This window comes from Hippopotamus amphibius, chromosome 2, assembly GCF_030028045.1.
Source record: "Hippopotamus amphibius kiboko isolate mHipAmp2 chromosome 2, mHipAmp2.hap2, whole genome shotgun sequence".
Lineage (NCBI taxonomy): Eukaryota > Metazoa > Chordata > Mammalia > Artiodactyla > Hippopotamidae > Hippopotamus > Hippopotamus amphibius.
Window position 1 is genome coordinate 188,659,675 of NC_080187.1, and position 18,570 is coordinate 188,678,244.

The following is an 18,570-nucleotide window of genomic DNA, read 5'->3' on the forward strand; positions in this document are numbered from 1 at the left end:
GCACATTTTTTATAGTCTTGATAAATGGTGTGTCCTCTGGGCCTTTCCCTGCAACATGATCATTGAGCAGGGCTTCTGGCCGTATTTCTATTCAGCTTTGCCACGTCCGTGAGTCTTCAAATCCCTGCCTTCACCATTTGCCATGGCAGTCCTGGCATTGCAGCTTCACTCAGCACCATTTTTTTTTTCCATGTTTCTAGGAGTCATTTTCATAGCAAGCTTGCACCGTCTCTTGGGGGTCCTTGTCGAGGTGTTAAATTCTGTATCTTGGGAGACCACCCCCAAGTTCATGAACAGTTCTCTATTTTAAGTTTCCAGTCACTTGGATGAAGCACCCTCAGAAGCCATTCCTGTGTGCACATGTGCTACCCTAGTACATGCTGGTGCATGAAGATGCCTGTCAGCTAGGTTTACAGCTCTTTTGGGAGTATAGTCCCTTTCCTTTCTTTACGGGCCCAGCACATTGCCAGCTGGGTTATGCTGTGATTTAACCCTAGTTATAGAGGGGAGGAAGGGCAGATGCTATTGCCTTGCCAGGGAAAGGTCTTCCAAGATGAAGTAGAAGGGAGAGTACTAGCTTTTAATGGGGAGGGTGGACCACTTCTGTGGTTTCAGAGAATTCTGAGGAGCCTGGGGAATCAAAATCTTCAGGAGTATCCTCCTAGATGTCTTCATTGCATGCCAGGTCCTAGGTTTTCACAAGCAGGGAAAACTTGCCCTGACCTTGGCATAATAGATCTGCCTTCTTGGGCATTTAACTTTTTTGAAGTGCAGTCACTTGGACCATTAAATCCTGGCCTTGACTCTTGGTTTTCTTTGTCCTTGAACTGCAGGAGATGGGGACTTCTTTTTTGCTACCATGGGGGTGGGGTGGGGGGTGGGGTGGGGGGGGGTCCTCTGTCTTTCACACCTGTTTTCAATTGCTTGTTAATTTCCCTTAGCATCTAGTTTGTTTCTGAGAAGCATCAATGCACCTTGACAATAACTACCCAGTCTCATTGTCCTTGCAGTTTTTCTTGTTTTCTGTAAGTTTCAAATGCCTGATATACTGCATCAATGAATGGCAAGAGTCAATATGTATATTATCTTTCCTTTTATTAAGAAACATATCGTACTTATAATTAGTTTTATATATTGGTCTCCCCTGGCTCATGATTTTCTCAAGGGCAAGACCGTATCATATTTAGTTTTGTATAAGTGTTTCTGAATAAATATATGAGATATTTTGAGGGCAGATGGGTTTTTGGAGGTCTCTTAAATGTTATCATAGATTATTATCTCTATTACCTATGAGTAGGAGTAGCTTAAAGTTTATTTTAAAATTCCTATAAAACATTATTTGAGAATTCTCCCTTTATTGTTCTTAAATCACATTAGATGTGGATCTACAATCTTATCATTTACTGGGTTCTTTAAGATAATGAAAGCCAACCTCAACTGTTTGGAAATTCAGGTGTTTTAAAATGTTCTAAGACGTACAGAAGATGATGCTTTGTAATATTAAGACTATAAAGACTAAAAATAGATTTTGAAATACTAATGGCTTGTGGTTTCTCTGGAGTATGACTTAAAAAATAATAGTCATAGCTAATAATTCAAAAAGTGCCTACTATGTGCCAGGCACTTTACGTGTATTCACTTATTTAGTCCCCATAACAACCCCATGAGGAGGTTACTATTACTCTTTTCATTTTTTAGATGAGGAATCTGAGGCACAAAGAGGTTGTAATTTCCCCAGGGTTGTTCCATTCCTCTTAAATGGACTTTCAACTCAGTTTGGCTCCAGAGCTGTAACACATTTAGGCTATTTTTTAAACAAAATTACTCCAGATTTTTAAAATATATCTTCTTTTAAAAAATCTAGAGCCTACTAAGAAAAAATAATCAACTCACATAGTTTTCAAAAAGTCTATATTGTTTGTGGAATATTTTTGTTAATGGTATAAAATCCAGATCGAAAACAAACCTCACACAATGTAGAAAAGATACCTGTGAAGTTTTGTGTTCTGTATGATTATAGGCTTATTTAAGCATCCTTTCAGTGGAAGGCACATCCCTGGTGTCTTTTCTTGACTTAAAGACTGAAAATGATGTGCAGCCCCCAGGAGGGATGACAGCCACATCCCTGTCCTTTTATTAAAACCCAAATCTGCCCTCACTGCCTCAGACCTTCTCTGTGCCAGCTCTTCAATATAATCACAGTGTCACTTGATTGTCAAGCTGATCAGGTCCTGCTGACAGGCATTTGGGAATGGTAATTAGGACTTAGTGCGTGGCCTTTATTTGAAGAGGACTGACCCAGCTATAACATACCATAAATAGAGCCCCGACAAAAGCCTGAAAATTGGTTCTGGTTCATTGTCTTTACATGGTGCTGTGACTCATTGCTTAATTTCTTTCCGATGCTCTCGCCATAAAATTTCTATAGCCTATAATTTTTATAAAAATATATGTCTGATTCATGGTGTTAAAAGTGGTTTCAGGTAACTCATCATATTTATAGGACACCTCAATCCCAATTTATACCTACTATTCATTATAAAAAGTGTAACTGCTTAGTTTATTTGCTGTTTTTATCAATATCGAATATATTAAACACCTATTATGTGAGCGGTACATAAATTTAATTCTGTCTGCTACCCCCACGCCCCCATGATATCACGTACTCATTCTATGAAAGTCTCTGTTAGAAGATGATCGCCCTGTTTATCATGCTGTGGTCAGATATAACACTGCTGGTGCAGATCCCAGGAGAGCAATAGTGCTGAAAACATTTCCAGTCCTTACGGTTTTTGTAGCATGAGGCAGTCTCAGCACAGGCTCCAGCCAGCTGCTCCCGGCTCTTATCTGACTCTGTGGAAGTCTCTGTGAGGTTTCTGTGCACCATAAACACTGATAACTTGCATCAAACGCCATCATGGCAGCTATGTTCCAGCCGCTGTCCTTCCCCTCCCAGTTCCACACTCCAACCCAAAGTTTCAGTATTTTAGCGAAGGTAAGCGCCCTGAAAACAGATTCTTCTATCCTTATGTCCACAGGACCCAGAATAGTGCCTGTCATATGACAAAGGGTCAGTAACTGCTTGCTGATTCAAATATGGTACATCCATGAAACCATGCTATTTACTTTTCCCCTCCCTTTGCATAAGGGCCTTAGTTCTTAACATTGTTTATAGGTTTATAGTTGAAATATCTTTTGAGTTAACTATATTTTTTTCATGATTACAAAAATGACACGCATTACTTATAGCTTTTCTGGAAAACAGAAACAATTAAAGTAAAACAATGCCACATATTAACATTGTCTGCTTTTTTGTTTTTTAATTTGTTATCATAATTTCTAGATGGGTTGGATCATGTTTTTCCCTTGTTATTATATTGGGAATCTTCCCCCTTATTAAATATTCTTCTAGAATAATTTAAAATGCATACCTGCATGAGAGTTCATTGTGTGGGATATTATTATCTTCCTTTTGCTTTTCTAGATCCACTGTCTACCCTTCTCCACCTTATTTTCTGCTTCTAGAGGCTGATCTCATGGACCATATCAAGGGCCCTTTGGCTTCCCATTGGGTTTGGTCCATGGGAAGCCCTGGCAGGAGATGGGAGAGAAGGGAGTGAGGGAGGAGATAAAGGGCAGGTATTTTATTCCTTTGACTGTCCCTAGCAGGCCACCTCAGTTTGGCTGTGTCCTCCCACCAAAGGCTAAGTCTATAGGGTTCTGAGATCTAGTAACTAGTCTCTCCTTCACCTTTTCAGGCGAAAGGGCATTGGCCAGGGTTACTGCGCTATCTGTTGTAGTTTCCTGACACACCTTTGTAAATAGTCACTTAAATATCCTATTTTGAGTGTCTCATCTTTTTCTATTGAGAACCTGACTGACACACACCACAGTTTAATAATTTCCTGGGATTACATTATTATAAATAGTATTTCAGTTGAACATTCTTGTACCTAGATCCTGGTGCTAATTTCTGCTTTTTTAAAAAAAAATTCTAAAATTAGAATTACTTGGTCAAAAATTAAAGGAAAATAATGTAAGGCAATTTATATATATCCAAATTGCCTTCCCATGTGAAATATCTATTGTAGGTAGCCATTTGCTATCTACAATTTGAAAGCCCAGCATCTGAATTGCATTCCTGTTGTGGAGATCCCTAAAAGTATGAATCTTGGTGATAAGAAAGGCCCTACTTCTCATTTTAGAAATGAAGGAACCAGATATTTCTTCTTTACTCCTTGACAATAAACACTTGGGAACATGAAGCAGATTTTTCCATTAGATGTCCTTGCCCTGGACTTGAATCTGAGAGGAATGTGGATTAGAAGACGTGAGTGACACTTAGAGATTATACACAGCAGGATGGGATGGCAGAATTGCAAGTGCAGTGGTAGTGGTTACCATGGGAGCAGAAACAGCAGCACGGGTGAGTATCCTGTGCAGGTGGCCCCAGCTGTTGCCTTGGCTGACTATGTCCTTGCTCTCTGCTACCAAGTCTCTCTTGGTTCCTGCCTCTATACATATATATATATTTTTTTTAATATATATTTTTAAATTTTTAAATTTTTGGCTGTGTTGGGTCTTCGTTGCTGCTCGTGGTCTTTCTCTAGTTGTGGCAGGGGCTACTCTTAGTTGCAGTGTTCAGGCTTCTCCTTGCTGTGGCTTTTCTTGTTGCAGAACATGGGCTCTAGGTGCATGGGCTTTAGTAGTTGCAGCATGCAGACTCAGGAGTTGTGGCTTGAGGGCTTAGTTGCTTTGAGGCATGTGGGATCTTGTGGACCAGGGATCGAAGCTGTGTCCCCTGCATTGGGAGGTGGATTCTTAACAACTGCACCACCAGGGAAGTCCCCTTGCCTATATTCTAAGCCAGGCTTTTCAGCCTCCCTCTCACTTGTTTATGAACTGATCCCTTTGTCATTATGAAATATCCCTCCTTATTTCTTGAAACATTCTTTGTTCTGAATACTCCTTTGTCTTGTATTGATGTAGCCACTTCGGCTTTTTTTGAGGGGAGATGATAGAGATAATTGTTGTCTTTATTGTGGTGATGGTTTCTCGGGTGGACACTTATCCTGAAAATCTCTGTTTTACCCTTAAAATGTGTACAGTTTATTTTACTTCAACTATAGTGCAATAAAATTACAAAAAATGACATGAGTTTGTCTTTTCAAGCATTCTTCAACATACAAAGAGAAATGCCATCAGAAGTGCTATAAAGTAATATGAATAATATTAAAATAAAAAAAACTCTAAAATTGTATGTATAGGACTTTCCTTGTAAGAATGGCTTTTATGATTTACATGTAGCCTTTACAGACCTGTGCCTTCATGGGTATGCTGGCTTTGTTGACGTGCTTTGTGGGTGTGTGACCTGTGCAGTCACAGAGGATTCTGAGCTTGGTTTAATGGTCTGCTGTCACCATCTTAAAATTCTTTTTGTGGGGGGTGGGGAGAGATCTTAAACAACAGAAATTAATTTTCTTACAGTTCTGGAAGTACAAGATTAAGGTGTCCTCAGAATCTTCTGAGGTCCATCTTCTTTGTTTACCGATAGCTGCCTCCTTGCTGTGTCCTCGTGTGATCACTCTAGCTTTTTATGCTTAGTGTTTGCATGGTATATTTTCTCATGCTCTTATTTTAAACTCTCTGTATCTTTACATGAAGTGGATTTCTTGTTACTCTTGGCTAGAAGCAGAAGTTGCCTCTCTCTTACTTTTTTGAACTACTTTGTTCCTTCCTATAAATTTCTTTTCTGCTTTATCAACTAGAGTTCAATTCTATGATTTGCAATCAAGAAACTTGGTGGCTGAAAACCGTAATCCCAAAAGAAACATGTACCATAATGTTTATTGCAGTACTATTTACAATAGCTAGGACATGGAAGCAACCTAAATGCCCATCAACAAATGAATGGATAAAGAAGATGTGGCATATATATACAATGGAATATTACTCAGCTATAAAAAGGGATGAGATGGAGCTATATGTTATGAGGTGGATAGACCTAGAGTCTGTCATACAGAGTGAAGTAAGTCAGAAAGAGAAAGACAAATATTGTATGCTAACTCACATATACGGAATCTAAAAATTGTACTGATGAACTCAGTGACAAGAATAAGGATGCAGATGCAGAGAATGGACTGGAGAACTCGAGGTTTGGGAGGGGGCAGGGGGTGAAGGGGAAGCTGAGACGAAGCGAGAGAGTAGCGCAGACATATATATAGTACCAACTGTAAAATAGCTAGTCAGTGGGAAGTTGTTGTATAACAAAGGGAGTTCAACTCGAGGATGGAAGATGCCTTAGAGGACTGGGAGGGGGAGGATGGGGGGGACTCGAGGGAGGGTGGGGGGGGGAGTCGAGGGAGGGAGGGAATGTGGGGATATGTGTATAAAACCAGATGATTGAACTTGGTGTACCCCCCTAAAAAAAAAAAAAGAAAAGAAAAGAAACTTGGTGGTACAACATTGGTACTGGGAGGAGATTGTAAACAATAGATCCTCAAGGAAAATGGAGGAATCCAGGCTTGCTAGTTGGGACAAAAGGCAATAAAAATCCTTTTGTATTAGGGGATGGTCTTCTGGCAGCTCAACGCATGCACTGGTGAAAAAATTTCCTTATTTTCATCTGGCATGAAGAGTGCATGGAATACAAACTTTAGAAAAATAAAGTGGCTCTTGGGATTGAAGAGTGTGAAGGGGAATAAAAATTTTAAATTCTGTGGGACCCTCTCATACAGCTCGACCTACTAGGAAGGGAGACAAGTGGTAAATATTGGAGGCTTCTTCTCCAGCCTCTTCCTCACTCTGACTGCCACGTTAAGGCTCCTCATTTTCCCGATTTGTTATGTTTTGAGTAATTTTGGATTTATCATGCACGCTGTGGGTGCCATGTGGTAGGTAGACAATGGATTCTGTTAATTTCCTCTGTGAGTCATGTGTTTTCATGACTTGGTTGGATATGAGCTCCAAACTTTTTTTTTTTAACTTCCACAGTCAATTCAGTTCAGACCTTTTACCTTTAGGTGAGGGCCTTTGAAGTCTGCTCCATGCATGCATGGTCAGGAGTCAGCCAGATCTGTGGGCAGGTATTCCCTTTCTGACCCTTCCCTTTCCAAAATATTCCCTTTCTCCAGTGACTGTAATTACCCTGGACCCTGTGCTCTGATTCCCTAGGTCAAAGAAATCATGATTTTTCCATCCACGCTTGGTGCTCTGTGTGTGCTGCTGCGCCTACCCTCAGGCTAGAAGAGAAGCAGGAAGTGGGAGTGCTTGCTCTGTATAACTCTCTCCCGTGTGTGCAGACCCCTCCCTGGAATCTACTTTTCTTCACCCTCTTGTGCCTGCACATAGCTGCGTCTTGTGTATATCCAGATTTCATAGTAGCTACCTGTGGAGAGTTTATCCTCTGTGGTTATGTAGAGGATTTATCCTTTGTGGGGCAGGATGTTTACTTGGCTATTACTAGCAGCTCAATCCTTGTTTAAAACATCTCTTTGTTTTTTCTCTTCATGTTTCTAGAACATCCCTCTCCCCAATATTACAGATATGATATGTCCTTCAAAATGCCTTCAGGCTTGCTGTAAAATCTGGGTCCCTGAATGTTACATGTTGAAGGGGCTTAAAGATTATTCAGCTGAACCTCTTCATCGCACAGAAAAGAAAACTGAGGCCCTGAGGAAGCAAGAAGCAAGTAATTTACCTACAATAAGGGGTGGCACTACTGGGGAAGGTGGGTGTTGTTTAGATTCCAGAATCATGATAGTAAGTTAAAGGAGCCATCTGAGAGAGAGACCTGAGTTTGCCGAGGAGAGACACATCTTCTGAAGAGTGAAATGTAGTTTGTGAGACCTGTTGGGAGGGAACTTTTTCTTTGATGCCTCTCTGCGGCAGTGATAAGGGTATTATAGATTTAGAGGCTTGAAATGAGTAAGAGAAAGGATTTCTTTAGAAATCTTGTCTGAAACTGCCATAAATTTTAGAAACATCCAGTTGGAAAACGCATCAAACATGTCTTTTCTCAAGCAAGTTGTCACTTTTCATCACCATGGCTGGTTTTCTATTTCGGTCTCTGTCTCTTGAAGCAGCTGTGCTTGTGCTAAAGAGAGAGGCTCAGAGCTCGAGTCAGATGATGACATGTGTTGTCTCAAGTGAGAAGCCTTTACCACAGGGTTTAAAGGTCCTCTCAGTCTTTGTTTGCTTGTGTGTTTAAATAAGAATATACAGAATTCCCCCCAAACTCCTCTTCTTCCCCCATCTCTCCCTTCTCTCCTACTCCATCAAAATTAACAAAATTTGAAAAAGATGGCCTCGGTCTCATCTCGTACCAGTAGTCCCTCTACGCCAAAGCTGAATCTGGACAGCTTATCTGTCTGGACATCTTGGTTGATTGTATGGTTAAAATGTCTTAAATTTATGCTTTCTGGGTTTTTATCACTGCTCTTGTTTAGATTCCAGAATAATAATAGTAAGTGAAGGAGTCAGAGAATAAAAGAAATCAAGTAAAACTAGAAACTTGGGGAGTTGGGGGAGGCTTGAACATCATATTAAACACAAGTGCCTAGAAGTAGAAGAGAAACATATTAAGGTATAAAATACTTAGTCCTTAAATTATATAAATTTGATGTAATTTGTAGGGGGTGGTGCCTTAAAATAGAAAGAAATGTGGGTTTTAAAAAAGTGACTTCATTTAAGCTGGACAACTGCACATTTGGAGTTATTCCCCCAACGGCATGCGCTAACCTGTGAGGACAGAGTAAGATGCTGTCCTGCCAGTGTTCCTGGGACTTGAAAGCCATTCATTCCGCCTAAGGACTACAAATTTAAACAAAAGCAATCAAACAAGACCACTCAATTCTTTATTAAATGAGTAAAGAGGGGGTTGATTTATAGACCTGGGAGGATGCATTTCCTTCCACATCATCACCACCTCACGGGAAACTATGAAATCTTTTCTTGCTCGGAAGATGAAGTTCTCTTCATAAGTGGGTGGGAGTTTTCAGGCTCAGCATTTTCGTTGAATGTGGTGTGTTTAGAAGGAGTTTGCTGCAGGGACTAGCATCAGATGGGTGCATGCATGTGTTTGTAAGATGGATGAGCTGTTGAGTAACAGCTCATAATTATCATAATAAACTTATTGTCAGCCTGTAATAGCATCTAGTGACTGCTTTCCTGGGTTGGGGTTCACGCCAGTAACCCCACAGGTACAAGTCTTTTCTTTGGAATTCAGGAGGTCAGGAAGTATCAATTGGACACAAAATGGTTTTCTCTGAAATCAGTTATTAAAAATAAGCTGTTGCCATCACTAACTTTCTCACTTTAAATGGAACTGACACAATGACCAAATAATTGGTGGTAATTGCAGGCCTGGTGTCAGATTTAATAAACCACTCAAACTGCAAATCCTCTAAAGATGTGGTTAGTTCTTCTCATCGCAAGATAGGACTTTCATATCCTTTAGCACCTGATTACTGTTGCTTGTATTTTTCTTCAGTACAATATTGCCTGCTTTTTAATAAAAGCTGTCATTTCTAATAAAAATTGAAAAAAAAAATCTTCCAGGGAAATAACACAATTGATGAGTATCACAGGCTGAAACATACCAAATAAGTATACATCTTCAGCAACTTACAGTAGAATATTGACTCTAAGCTGGACCTTATGCTGCAATTATAACTCACCATGTGAAGTGGGAGGTTTCCTCATTTCTAAGGTTCCTCAGTCTGAATCCCTTGTCTCCAGAAGATCTCCCCTTGAAATGAGTAGTGGGCTTGCTTGATCTTGGCTGAATATAAGCTGAACACCATTCTACTTTTTGGTGAATGGAAACACATTCCTTCTTTTTGGCCCACGTGATAGAGTGAATTCGCAACATGTTACACCTCCCTCATTAGAATTACATATACCCTTTGTCATATGACTTTGCCATCCCGCCCATTAAAGTGGAGAGAGTGCATTTCCCTACTCTGTTGATGTTGGGATTGGTCACATGAGTTGCCGATGGACTATAGGTGGAAGTGGCAGCATGCTAGTTTGAAGCCAGGGCTTCAGGAGATATCATATGTTTCAGCTGTGCTCTTGCACTGAGGACATTGTGCATGAGAAAAACATGTCCCTTATAGCCAACAAGGAGGATAGGAGACTCAAGGAGAAGACCCGATCCCCACTGATCTGCAGTCTGAAGCAGAGCTACCCCAGCTGACCTGTAGTGAGCTAGAAGAGCAAATATTTGTTGGCATAAGCTCTTGAGTTTTAGGGTGGTTTGTTATGTAGCATCATTGTGGCAATAGCTGACTGCTATAGATCCCTAGGAGGATATGGAGTGAGCCTGTGACCTAAGTGTGGCCCATCAACTGCTTTTGCCTGAGCCCTTAGAACTTAAAGAGGAGACAAAAGATGTGGGGGTGGGGTTGGGAGGCGTGTCAGACAGACATTCTGCCCAGTGGCTGTGACTGTGTTGCAGTCAGGAAGCATGGCAGGGAGGGCCTGGGGTGGAAAAACTCTGTGGAGCTGTGGTCAGTGGCTGGAGTCAACAGCACTGGTGGTGGGTCCTGGGTGGATTGTTCTTGTGGCAGGGTCTTCACTATGCCTCCCTGCTCTTACGTCCACCCAAGTCTTGTTGACCAGACCTTCCATGGTTCTGATTCGCTCGATATCCTTTGGGTAAACTCCATTCCACTTAGATTTACCAGAGGTATGTTACCTCTTTGCAACCAAGAACCCTGACCAGCACATCATGAATTGGGAAGGAACCTGGTTTTCTTACAATTATACCCCCTTGGCATGGCTTTGTAATATTTGTAACACAGTTCTAGGTTGTCTCCTGTAATCTCCCTAACCCCTCTACACACAGTACAGCAGAGTGGCTCAGATCTCTCACTTCACACACAGCGTTTACTCTCTGTATCTGCAGTGACTGTCCTGTTGGGCAAGGCATTGAACCTCTCTGTGCCTGAGTTTACTCATATGAAATGAGGGATAAAAAGAAACTACAGTAGTGTGTAGCTGAAAGACACTTAAATAGTACCTGTTCCGTGATAAATTCTCAGCAAGTATTAGCTGCGTGTAGTAGTGTAGAGATGACAATGAGATGCTGCTGTTGCTAATATCAGCATCACCCTGTGAGATAACAGTGACCTGTGATACTTGTCCTAACGCACACAATGTAAATGGTAGAGCTGGAACCTTCCCTGCTCTCCTGGCTTTCCATAGTTCCAAAGCCCTTTGTGAGTTAACATAATGCAGTGGTTCTGAACCTTTTGTCTGGGATGGCTCGTGTATCTCCAGCACCCTAACGGCCAAGTCCTGATTTTGAAGATCCTCTACTTGTGCTCTTCTTGCCACGTCCATTCTGGTAAACATGAGAAGCTCATGCCTGACCTCTATTCCTTTCATTCTATTTACATCCCTACATCTAGGTCCCTACTCCTACATCCCTGTTTGAGAATTTCTGCAGAGTCACCTGTTGTTTCTGATGGAAGTTGTGCTTTGGGTGTTACAGCTCCTAGAGGCTGGGTGGAGAGAAGAATGATGAAGATTGTTAAATAATCTAGTTGGTATTCCAGGCTGGTGTGTTGATGGTAGTTGATGGTGGTTTTGAGCAAGCATCCAGGAAGATGCAGCCCTGGAGCCAGGAGGCAGTAGAGGAAAGGCCTGGAGGGGCACCAGCATTTCAGGATGGAAGAGTCTAGAGAAATTTTCATTTCTTTTACCTAAGACTCTCCCTGGCTCAAGAATGTTGCTGGTACCAAAATAGATGGTCAGGCCACTCCAGATGGCTGTTCTCTTGTTCCCTGTGCATCCCCTGCTCCACCAGTCCCTGCTTCCCCTGTACCCTACGCACATGACTGACCTGCCTACGAACTTACCCCAGGCCCCAGCTAGTAATTGTTCTTATCGAAGGGGCGGTGAGGGGCGGGCCCCTCTACTGGTTTCCCTGGTAACTAACAAACCCACCTGACATCAATTCCCCTATAACTGGTAGTCTCCCCTGCCCTTGGGAGCAAAGACTGCCACCACGTCCCACCGCACACACGGTGGGGTGTCGCTTCAGGACCCTGCTTCAGACGTGTAAGCTCCCCCATCCATTAAACCACTGATGTCTCTGTTACTGACTCCGGGCTCTTTCTTTGGGTTTAAAGCTGGGCAAGTGCAGGCCTTATAGGCCTGTGGGGTGCAGCCCAACACAAAACAAGTATAACAAGCTTAAAACTCAGCCCCAACCTCAGGTGTGTGAAATATCACTTACTTTATATCCTATAATTCAGAATCACTCTTCTTCTAATAGATAATTAATACTCAGCCATTCTAAGGATTCCCCCTTTACACTGACCCCTGCCCCACAGCCTCTAAACTGAGACACCCAATGTCTTTGTCCTCATGGTTCTTTCAGGTGTTGGGACACTGCTACTTCCTGGATGTGCCAGGGCTCTGAAAATCTTTGTTGAGTCCAGGATGTGAACCTCACACAGCACTTCCTCTTGGGAAAGTGGAGTGGAAACCTCTGGCCTCCTCTGTGGTTGCAGTGTTAGAAAGTGGGGGTCTGGATCCCTGCTGATTTGGGACACAGCTCTCTCTTCCTGAATCTCAGGGAATCCTTTTCTGGTTTGAGTGAAGTCTTCTCCTTCCGTGTTTCTCCATCCTCTTACGTCTCTGCCGCACCTTTCCAACACATCATCTCTGCCCTTCTACTTTCCTTCCTACTTCTTCCAGAGACTTGTGGAATTCTCCAAAGCTAATTGTATTTTTTGTGCCACATACCTTTCCTGAAGTACTGAGCAGAGAGCTCTGCTGTTAGCTTGAATAAAGGGAGAGGGAACTATGCGGAATTCTCTCCACTCATTGATTAATGTGTCCAAAGATTTTCTAGCCACATGAGCAAAATTGAACATGATACTGTGCAGATTATTGGGAATCAACTCTATCACTGCTAGTCAGTTCCTGGACAACTCAGTTTGCAATTCTGTGCCTCAGTTTCCTCATTTGCAAAGTGTTCTTGCCAACTCTCTAAGCCCCAGGCACTCTGATGAGGATGAAGGGATTAAGAGATATAAAAGTGTTTTGAGAAAAGAAAAAAATACTACTACAGATATATCTGGAATTAGTAAGTGAACCCCTCAGGACTCAGAGGAATGCTAGAATATCTTGTATTGGCTGTAGTATTTTGATATTGAATTTGTAGAGAAATATAATCACTGAGCAGAGGATGAGGGAAGTGAAGAATGAAAACAAAACCTCATACAAAAAGATAATAATGATGCTTCTCATCTCAAAATCATCTCCAAATTGCCTGTTTTCCTCCCGTCAAACAATTGATGGGCAATGAGATTGTGCTTATTTGCAGTTAAAGATATTGCAATGCTGACAATTAAATGTATATGCGGAACAGAATAATGGAGCAGTCCCATTTTATCACCAGTGTTAGCCATTTTCTCCACAGGGCACAAAGAACGTATGGGAGAGCTCTGCACCCTACATGATTTGCATGTAAAATGCATCCTCTGTGCAGGTGGGAAGTGCCTCGGTGGGGTCAGGAGTTTGCGTTGGGTCACAGCAGTCTGCTAATCACTGCAGAGTTACTGTTGACTGCACTGGTCTTGGCTCCATTCCTCTCCTCCTCATTCCTTTGATTCATTGGAGAGATTGCTGACCTGGAAGAGTCCTTCACGGCTGGTGTCAGCCTCAGGCTGAGGGAGTTTTCCACCTTCACAACCATTGGGTTCAGAGATTTCTCTACCAATGACCTTGAGACCATACCCCTTCAGCTTGGAGACTAATAGTGGTCACAAAAGCAGCAACGATAGTGAAGAGAAAGTAGAGCAGATACTGTTGATGCCCTGCTCCTCTCCCTCAGCTTACCTGGGTTCATCAGCTGCTGCGAGAGATGGTTGCTTTCTGCCTCTGAATGCCTGTTCCTCTTTTGCTCTGCCTAAAAACTTGCTTAGTGCTGCTCAAATTTGCTTCACCACTGTAAGCTGACATGGAAATATGTGTGTTGGAGTTATATCCTCGAACAATGGAGCATCCCATTCAGTAGGGAACAAGTCAGTGTCTCCATGCCCCAGGCTCCCATCTCTTAGTGCAGTGGTCCTCAGAACGTGGCCTCTGGACCAGCAACCTCAGCATCACCTGGGAACTTGTTCGGAATGCAAACTCTTGGGCCCCACCCCGGACCTTCTCAACGAGAAACTCTGTGAACAAGCCCCCCAGGAGATGCTCTTGTGTCCTCAAATTTGAGAGCTGCTGCATCAGTGGGATGATTCTGAGCTGGCTTCCGCACATTTTCTCAGACAGTGTAGATGGGTTTGAGCTCCAGTTGCTCACAGTGTTTAGCTGGCCAATAACATACCCTTTATTGACTCTTGTTCCTTCCCTGTCATACATTCCCTACTTCCTCATTTGTACTTCTGAGGATCACCTCCCTGATAAACTACTGCCTGCAAAGCCTCTTCTCAGGGTCTGCTTTAGGGACATAATAAACTCAGGACAAAAACTATCTGCTAAAGGCCTACCTTGCGTTGCGTCCTTTATATATGTAATCTCATTTAATAGTCACAGAGGAGGAAACTAAGGCTCAGCAAAATCATTTATGTTGTCTAGAGTCACCCTGGGTGAGTGGTAGAGTCAGCTTTTAAACCTCTTCCTGTCTGACCCCAAAGCCCCCACACATTGACCACTGCAAAGCCACACAACTCATACATATACTGGTTAAGAGCAGGAGTTCTGGAGTCAAGTATTTGTGTGTTTAAAAACCAGTTCTACCACTTCCTAATTATGCCAACTTGGGGAATTTTTTTCGCCTCTCTGAACCTTAGTTTCTTTTGTGCAAAGACAATCTTGGCCACCACCCAGTACGCGCACCATAGAATTCATAGCACTGTGTACACAGGACACCGTGGTGGCTAAATATTTCATTTGATCTTTACAACACCTTGAGATAAGTGTCCTTTTCATCCTCGTTTTAAAGAGAAGGTGGGTTGCATTTGCTTTCCCAACTCTCTTCTGGTGGGTTCCTGAAAACCTTCAAATGGTTCTTGCTTTGTACAAATGTTAGTGTGTTACAGTTCATCGGAAATATTCTGGTGAGATGAGCACCAGGAGAGAAGTCAGTGCTTAGGAGCATCTCATGTGAGTTTAGCAGGTAGCCGGCAGGAGCACCTTAACCAGGGGCTTTGCACGGCTCTTTACTCTAACAGAACCATGAGCCCAGGAAGGAGGGACAGGAGTTGGAGCTGATAGCAACCTTCAACATAACCTAGTGTCACTGCCTGACTTTGTGAGTGAGGAAGAAGATGTAGAGGAGGTAGGCAATTTGTCCAAGGTGATATTCAGAGCAAGCCCCAGTGGGACTACGGGGAAGGTAGACCAGGAGAACATCTGGCCAATTTTTCTTGGCCTGAATCTAGGTCACAAGATCTGCTTCTGCTGTGTTGGTAACAGTTATCAAAAATCCCCACACAACAAAGAGCAGATGTTTATGGCAGCAAAACTACTCTCCCTGCCCTCATTCCCACCTCCACAATCATCCTAAAAAATAACTCCTGGTATTTAAAGGGCCAGAGAACCCCACTCACATAAGCCTCAGTGCTCCCCAGTATAAGCTAGACACCCTGGTATCAGTTCCTTCCCAGGGTATCCAGATGTTCTTTCCCTGAAAAGACAGTGAATCTAGTGGATTCTGGCTGCTTTTCCTGAGCCACTTAGAGATTTGGTAAATTCTTCGGAATTTCCCGAAACCGAAGATAAGGAAGTGACTTGAAGCTCAGCAGAGTCCTGTCTCTCACTGTTATGCTCAGAGATTTTTCAGAAGATAGGGAAAGCCTAGCTCTGGCTGCAGAGGCCCCGGTTCCCAGAACTGCCACGTTGGTCACACCAATGGGTGACCCCGGAGCAGCAGCCGTGCTGGTTCCTTGCAAGCACTGACCGAGTATCTCCCCTCTTTCAGGCAGGCGGGACTGTAGAACAGAGAGGCACCAGCTGCTACTGAAAACCTCAGAACCTTGCCTTCTCTTTGCCCGGGCAGAATGCTGCTCAAGCTTAATGCAACCCCAGTTACCTTCCTCACTCCCTTTTGGGTCTTGAGCAATAAGAAAGTTTCCAAAATGTTTCCAGGGCCAGGTTTACTTCAGTTGGGTTGTCAAAGCATAATGAATTTGCTCTAAAGCAGAGTATAAGTTGGGACTACAGCATTGAAATTATTAATTTAGTTATGTGTTGTGCAGAGTTATAAAAAACACTGAAAACGTAAAGATGGTTAAAGCATCTTATCTATAATTAAACAAAGCTACTGAAATTTGAAATATACGTCTACTAACAAAGAATAAAAAAATATATTTTCTAGACATGAGTATATGTTGTGTTCTGTATATCACCAGAAATCTTACTGGAGAGCGGGGTACAGAGCTGTAAGGATGTGCTTTAGAATAGCTGGTATGGGGGTGGGGTTGGTCACGAAATGAAATATTAAATGCAAACAAAGTAAGAGCCATTGATGGCTTCACCATTTATAAATCTGACCAACCCTTTCTGAATCCATTTCTATTTCCTGCCTGCACCTTCTCCAGGGGGTAATGAATTCCACAAATGTATTGCCTGCTGTGTGGAGTAATCCGCCCGTCAAGCACACTGGGAAACCAGCTCTTCCAGCCAGGGAAGGTGAGTGAACTCCCTGCCAGTGATTTCTGCCTGTTAAGTGTGGCAGGGCCATTTGTGAGGTGGAGGAATTTCCTGACAAACTGTGTCATTGTGATGCATCATTTTCATAAATTATGTGACTATGCAGATTTAGGAAGCTTGAGCAATTGGTATAATTTTATCTTATGGGCCCTGAATTGTATTTCCATCTTTGGAATGACTGCTGGAGAGTGGAGGGGAAATTTATGGCCCCCGTAGCTTGCGAGTAGGGCTTCATAGCCTGCATTTTTGTATGAGTCTCATTTCTGACCCTACTTGGTGTTTTTCCTTTCCTTTCTCATCTACTTTGAATCTATGTTATCTTGCTGCATTGTAGGCATATTTGTGAGGTACAGTAAACCCTTTTTGAGTGTGAGATGAGGAATTGACAAAGCAGAAACAGACGCAGACACACACAGGCTGAGGGAGAGAGAAATATGGGGAAAGACTAGGGAAAGAGAGAGACAAGGACGGGGATGGCGAGGAATCCAGGAGGGGAGACTGGAATCATACAGACTTCCATGTGGGATTTATGGAATTCCTGTCACTACTCACCTCATAAGCCTCATCAGCAGAGCATTCTTTGTTGATTTTTCCATGGTTTCATGCTTTACTTAATCGATTTCTGAATAACAACCAGCAAGCAGTAAAATACATTAATTACTCAAACAACAAAACTCATCGATGGTCCAGTGGAAGCATAACACATGCTTCATGTTCCACTTTTAAAAAAAATTGTCAGATTTACCTAGGTTTTGACTTTAAAAAAAACTCGGCTGCAGCAAATGGCATCTCACCCAAGGCTTTGGAACTGCAAACCTCACGAAAGCAGTTCCATTAAGAAAAGGAACTATGAGCACATCAGATTCAAGGAAGGAAGGTAGGATTCTAAACAGTGAGGCTGTTTAGATTAAGCTTTTTTGATAAAGTATTTCTTTATCATTTCACTTTCCTTTGCCCTTCTTTTTGCTTATGGGGATTATTTTTTCCTGCTCCCTTGCTTCCACAGGCTCCTGAGTCCTGCTAGTCAGACTTCTCTCTTTTCTTCAAGACTGCACCCCAGGCCACCTCCCTTTGGTGTCCCAAGAAACTCAGCTCTGTCCACTTTATTATGCAGGGCAGGTTGGCTCCCTGTACCCTACTAGACCTTCCTTTCCATATTCAGAGATTCATCAGCGTGCAACAAAGCTCATCTTACGGGTCATGATTCTTGGCTGTACACAACAGAAAATGACTCTGGCTAATAATCTAAGCAGAAAAGGAATTTTTTGGAAGGCCATAAGCAACTCTCCAAATCAAAGGCGAAGCTATAGACTCAGGCTCAGAAAATGGGCAGGAGCCAAAGAAAGTTCAGTGAGCAAGAATGCTGCCAGGGTCATACGCCAGTGGTCTGGTGGGGATGCTTCTGTGGGCACCACTGAAGGTGGACAACTTGCTGTTGGTGGTGCTGCTGCCACCATCTATGTGACAGCCGCTGCATCCTTGATTCCATTATTGCAAACAGTTTCTGTCTTTAAATCTTTTAAAAAATTATTTATTATTTATTTATTAAATAATTTTATTCAGAAATAATTGACATACAATAAACTGCATATATTTAAAGTGTACAATTTTGATATTTTTTTCCCTCATTAGTAATGTATATATGGCAATCCCAATATCCCGATTCATCCCACACCAATCCCCCTAGCTTTCCCCACTTGGTGTCCATATGCATCTGTGTTTCTATTTCTGCCTTGCAAACCAATTGATCTGTACCATTTTTCTAGATTCTGCATATGTGCGTTAATATATGATGTTTGTTTTTCTCTTTCTGACTTACTTCACTCAGTATGACAGTCCCTAGGTCCATCCATGTCTCTTCTGTCTAAATCTGGAGGGGATGATGCAGAAACCCAGACT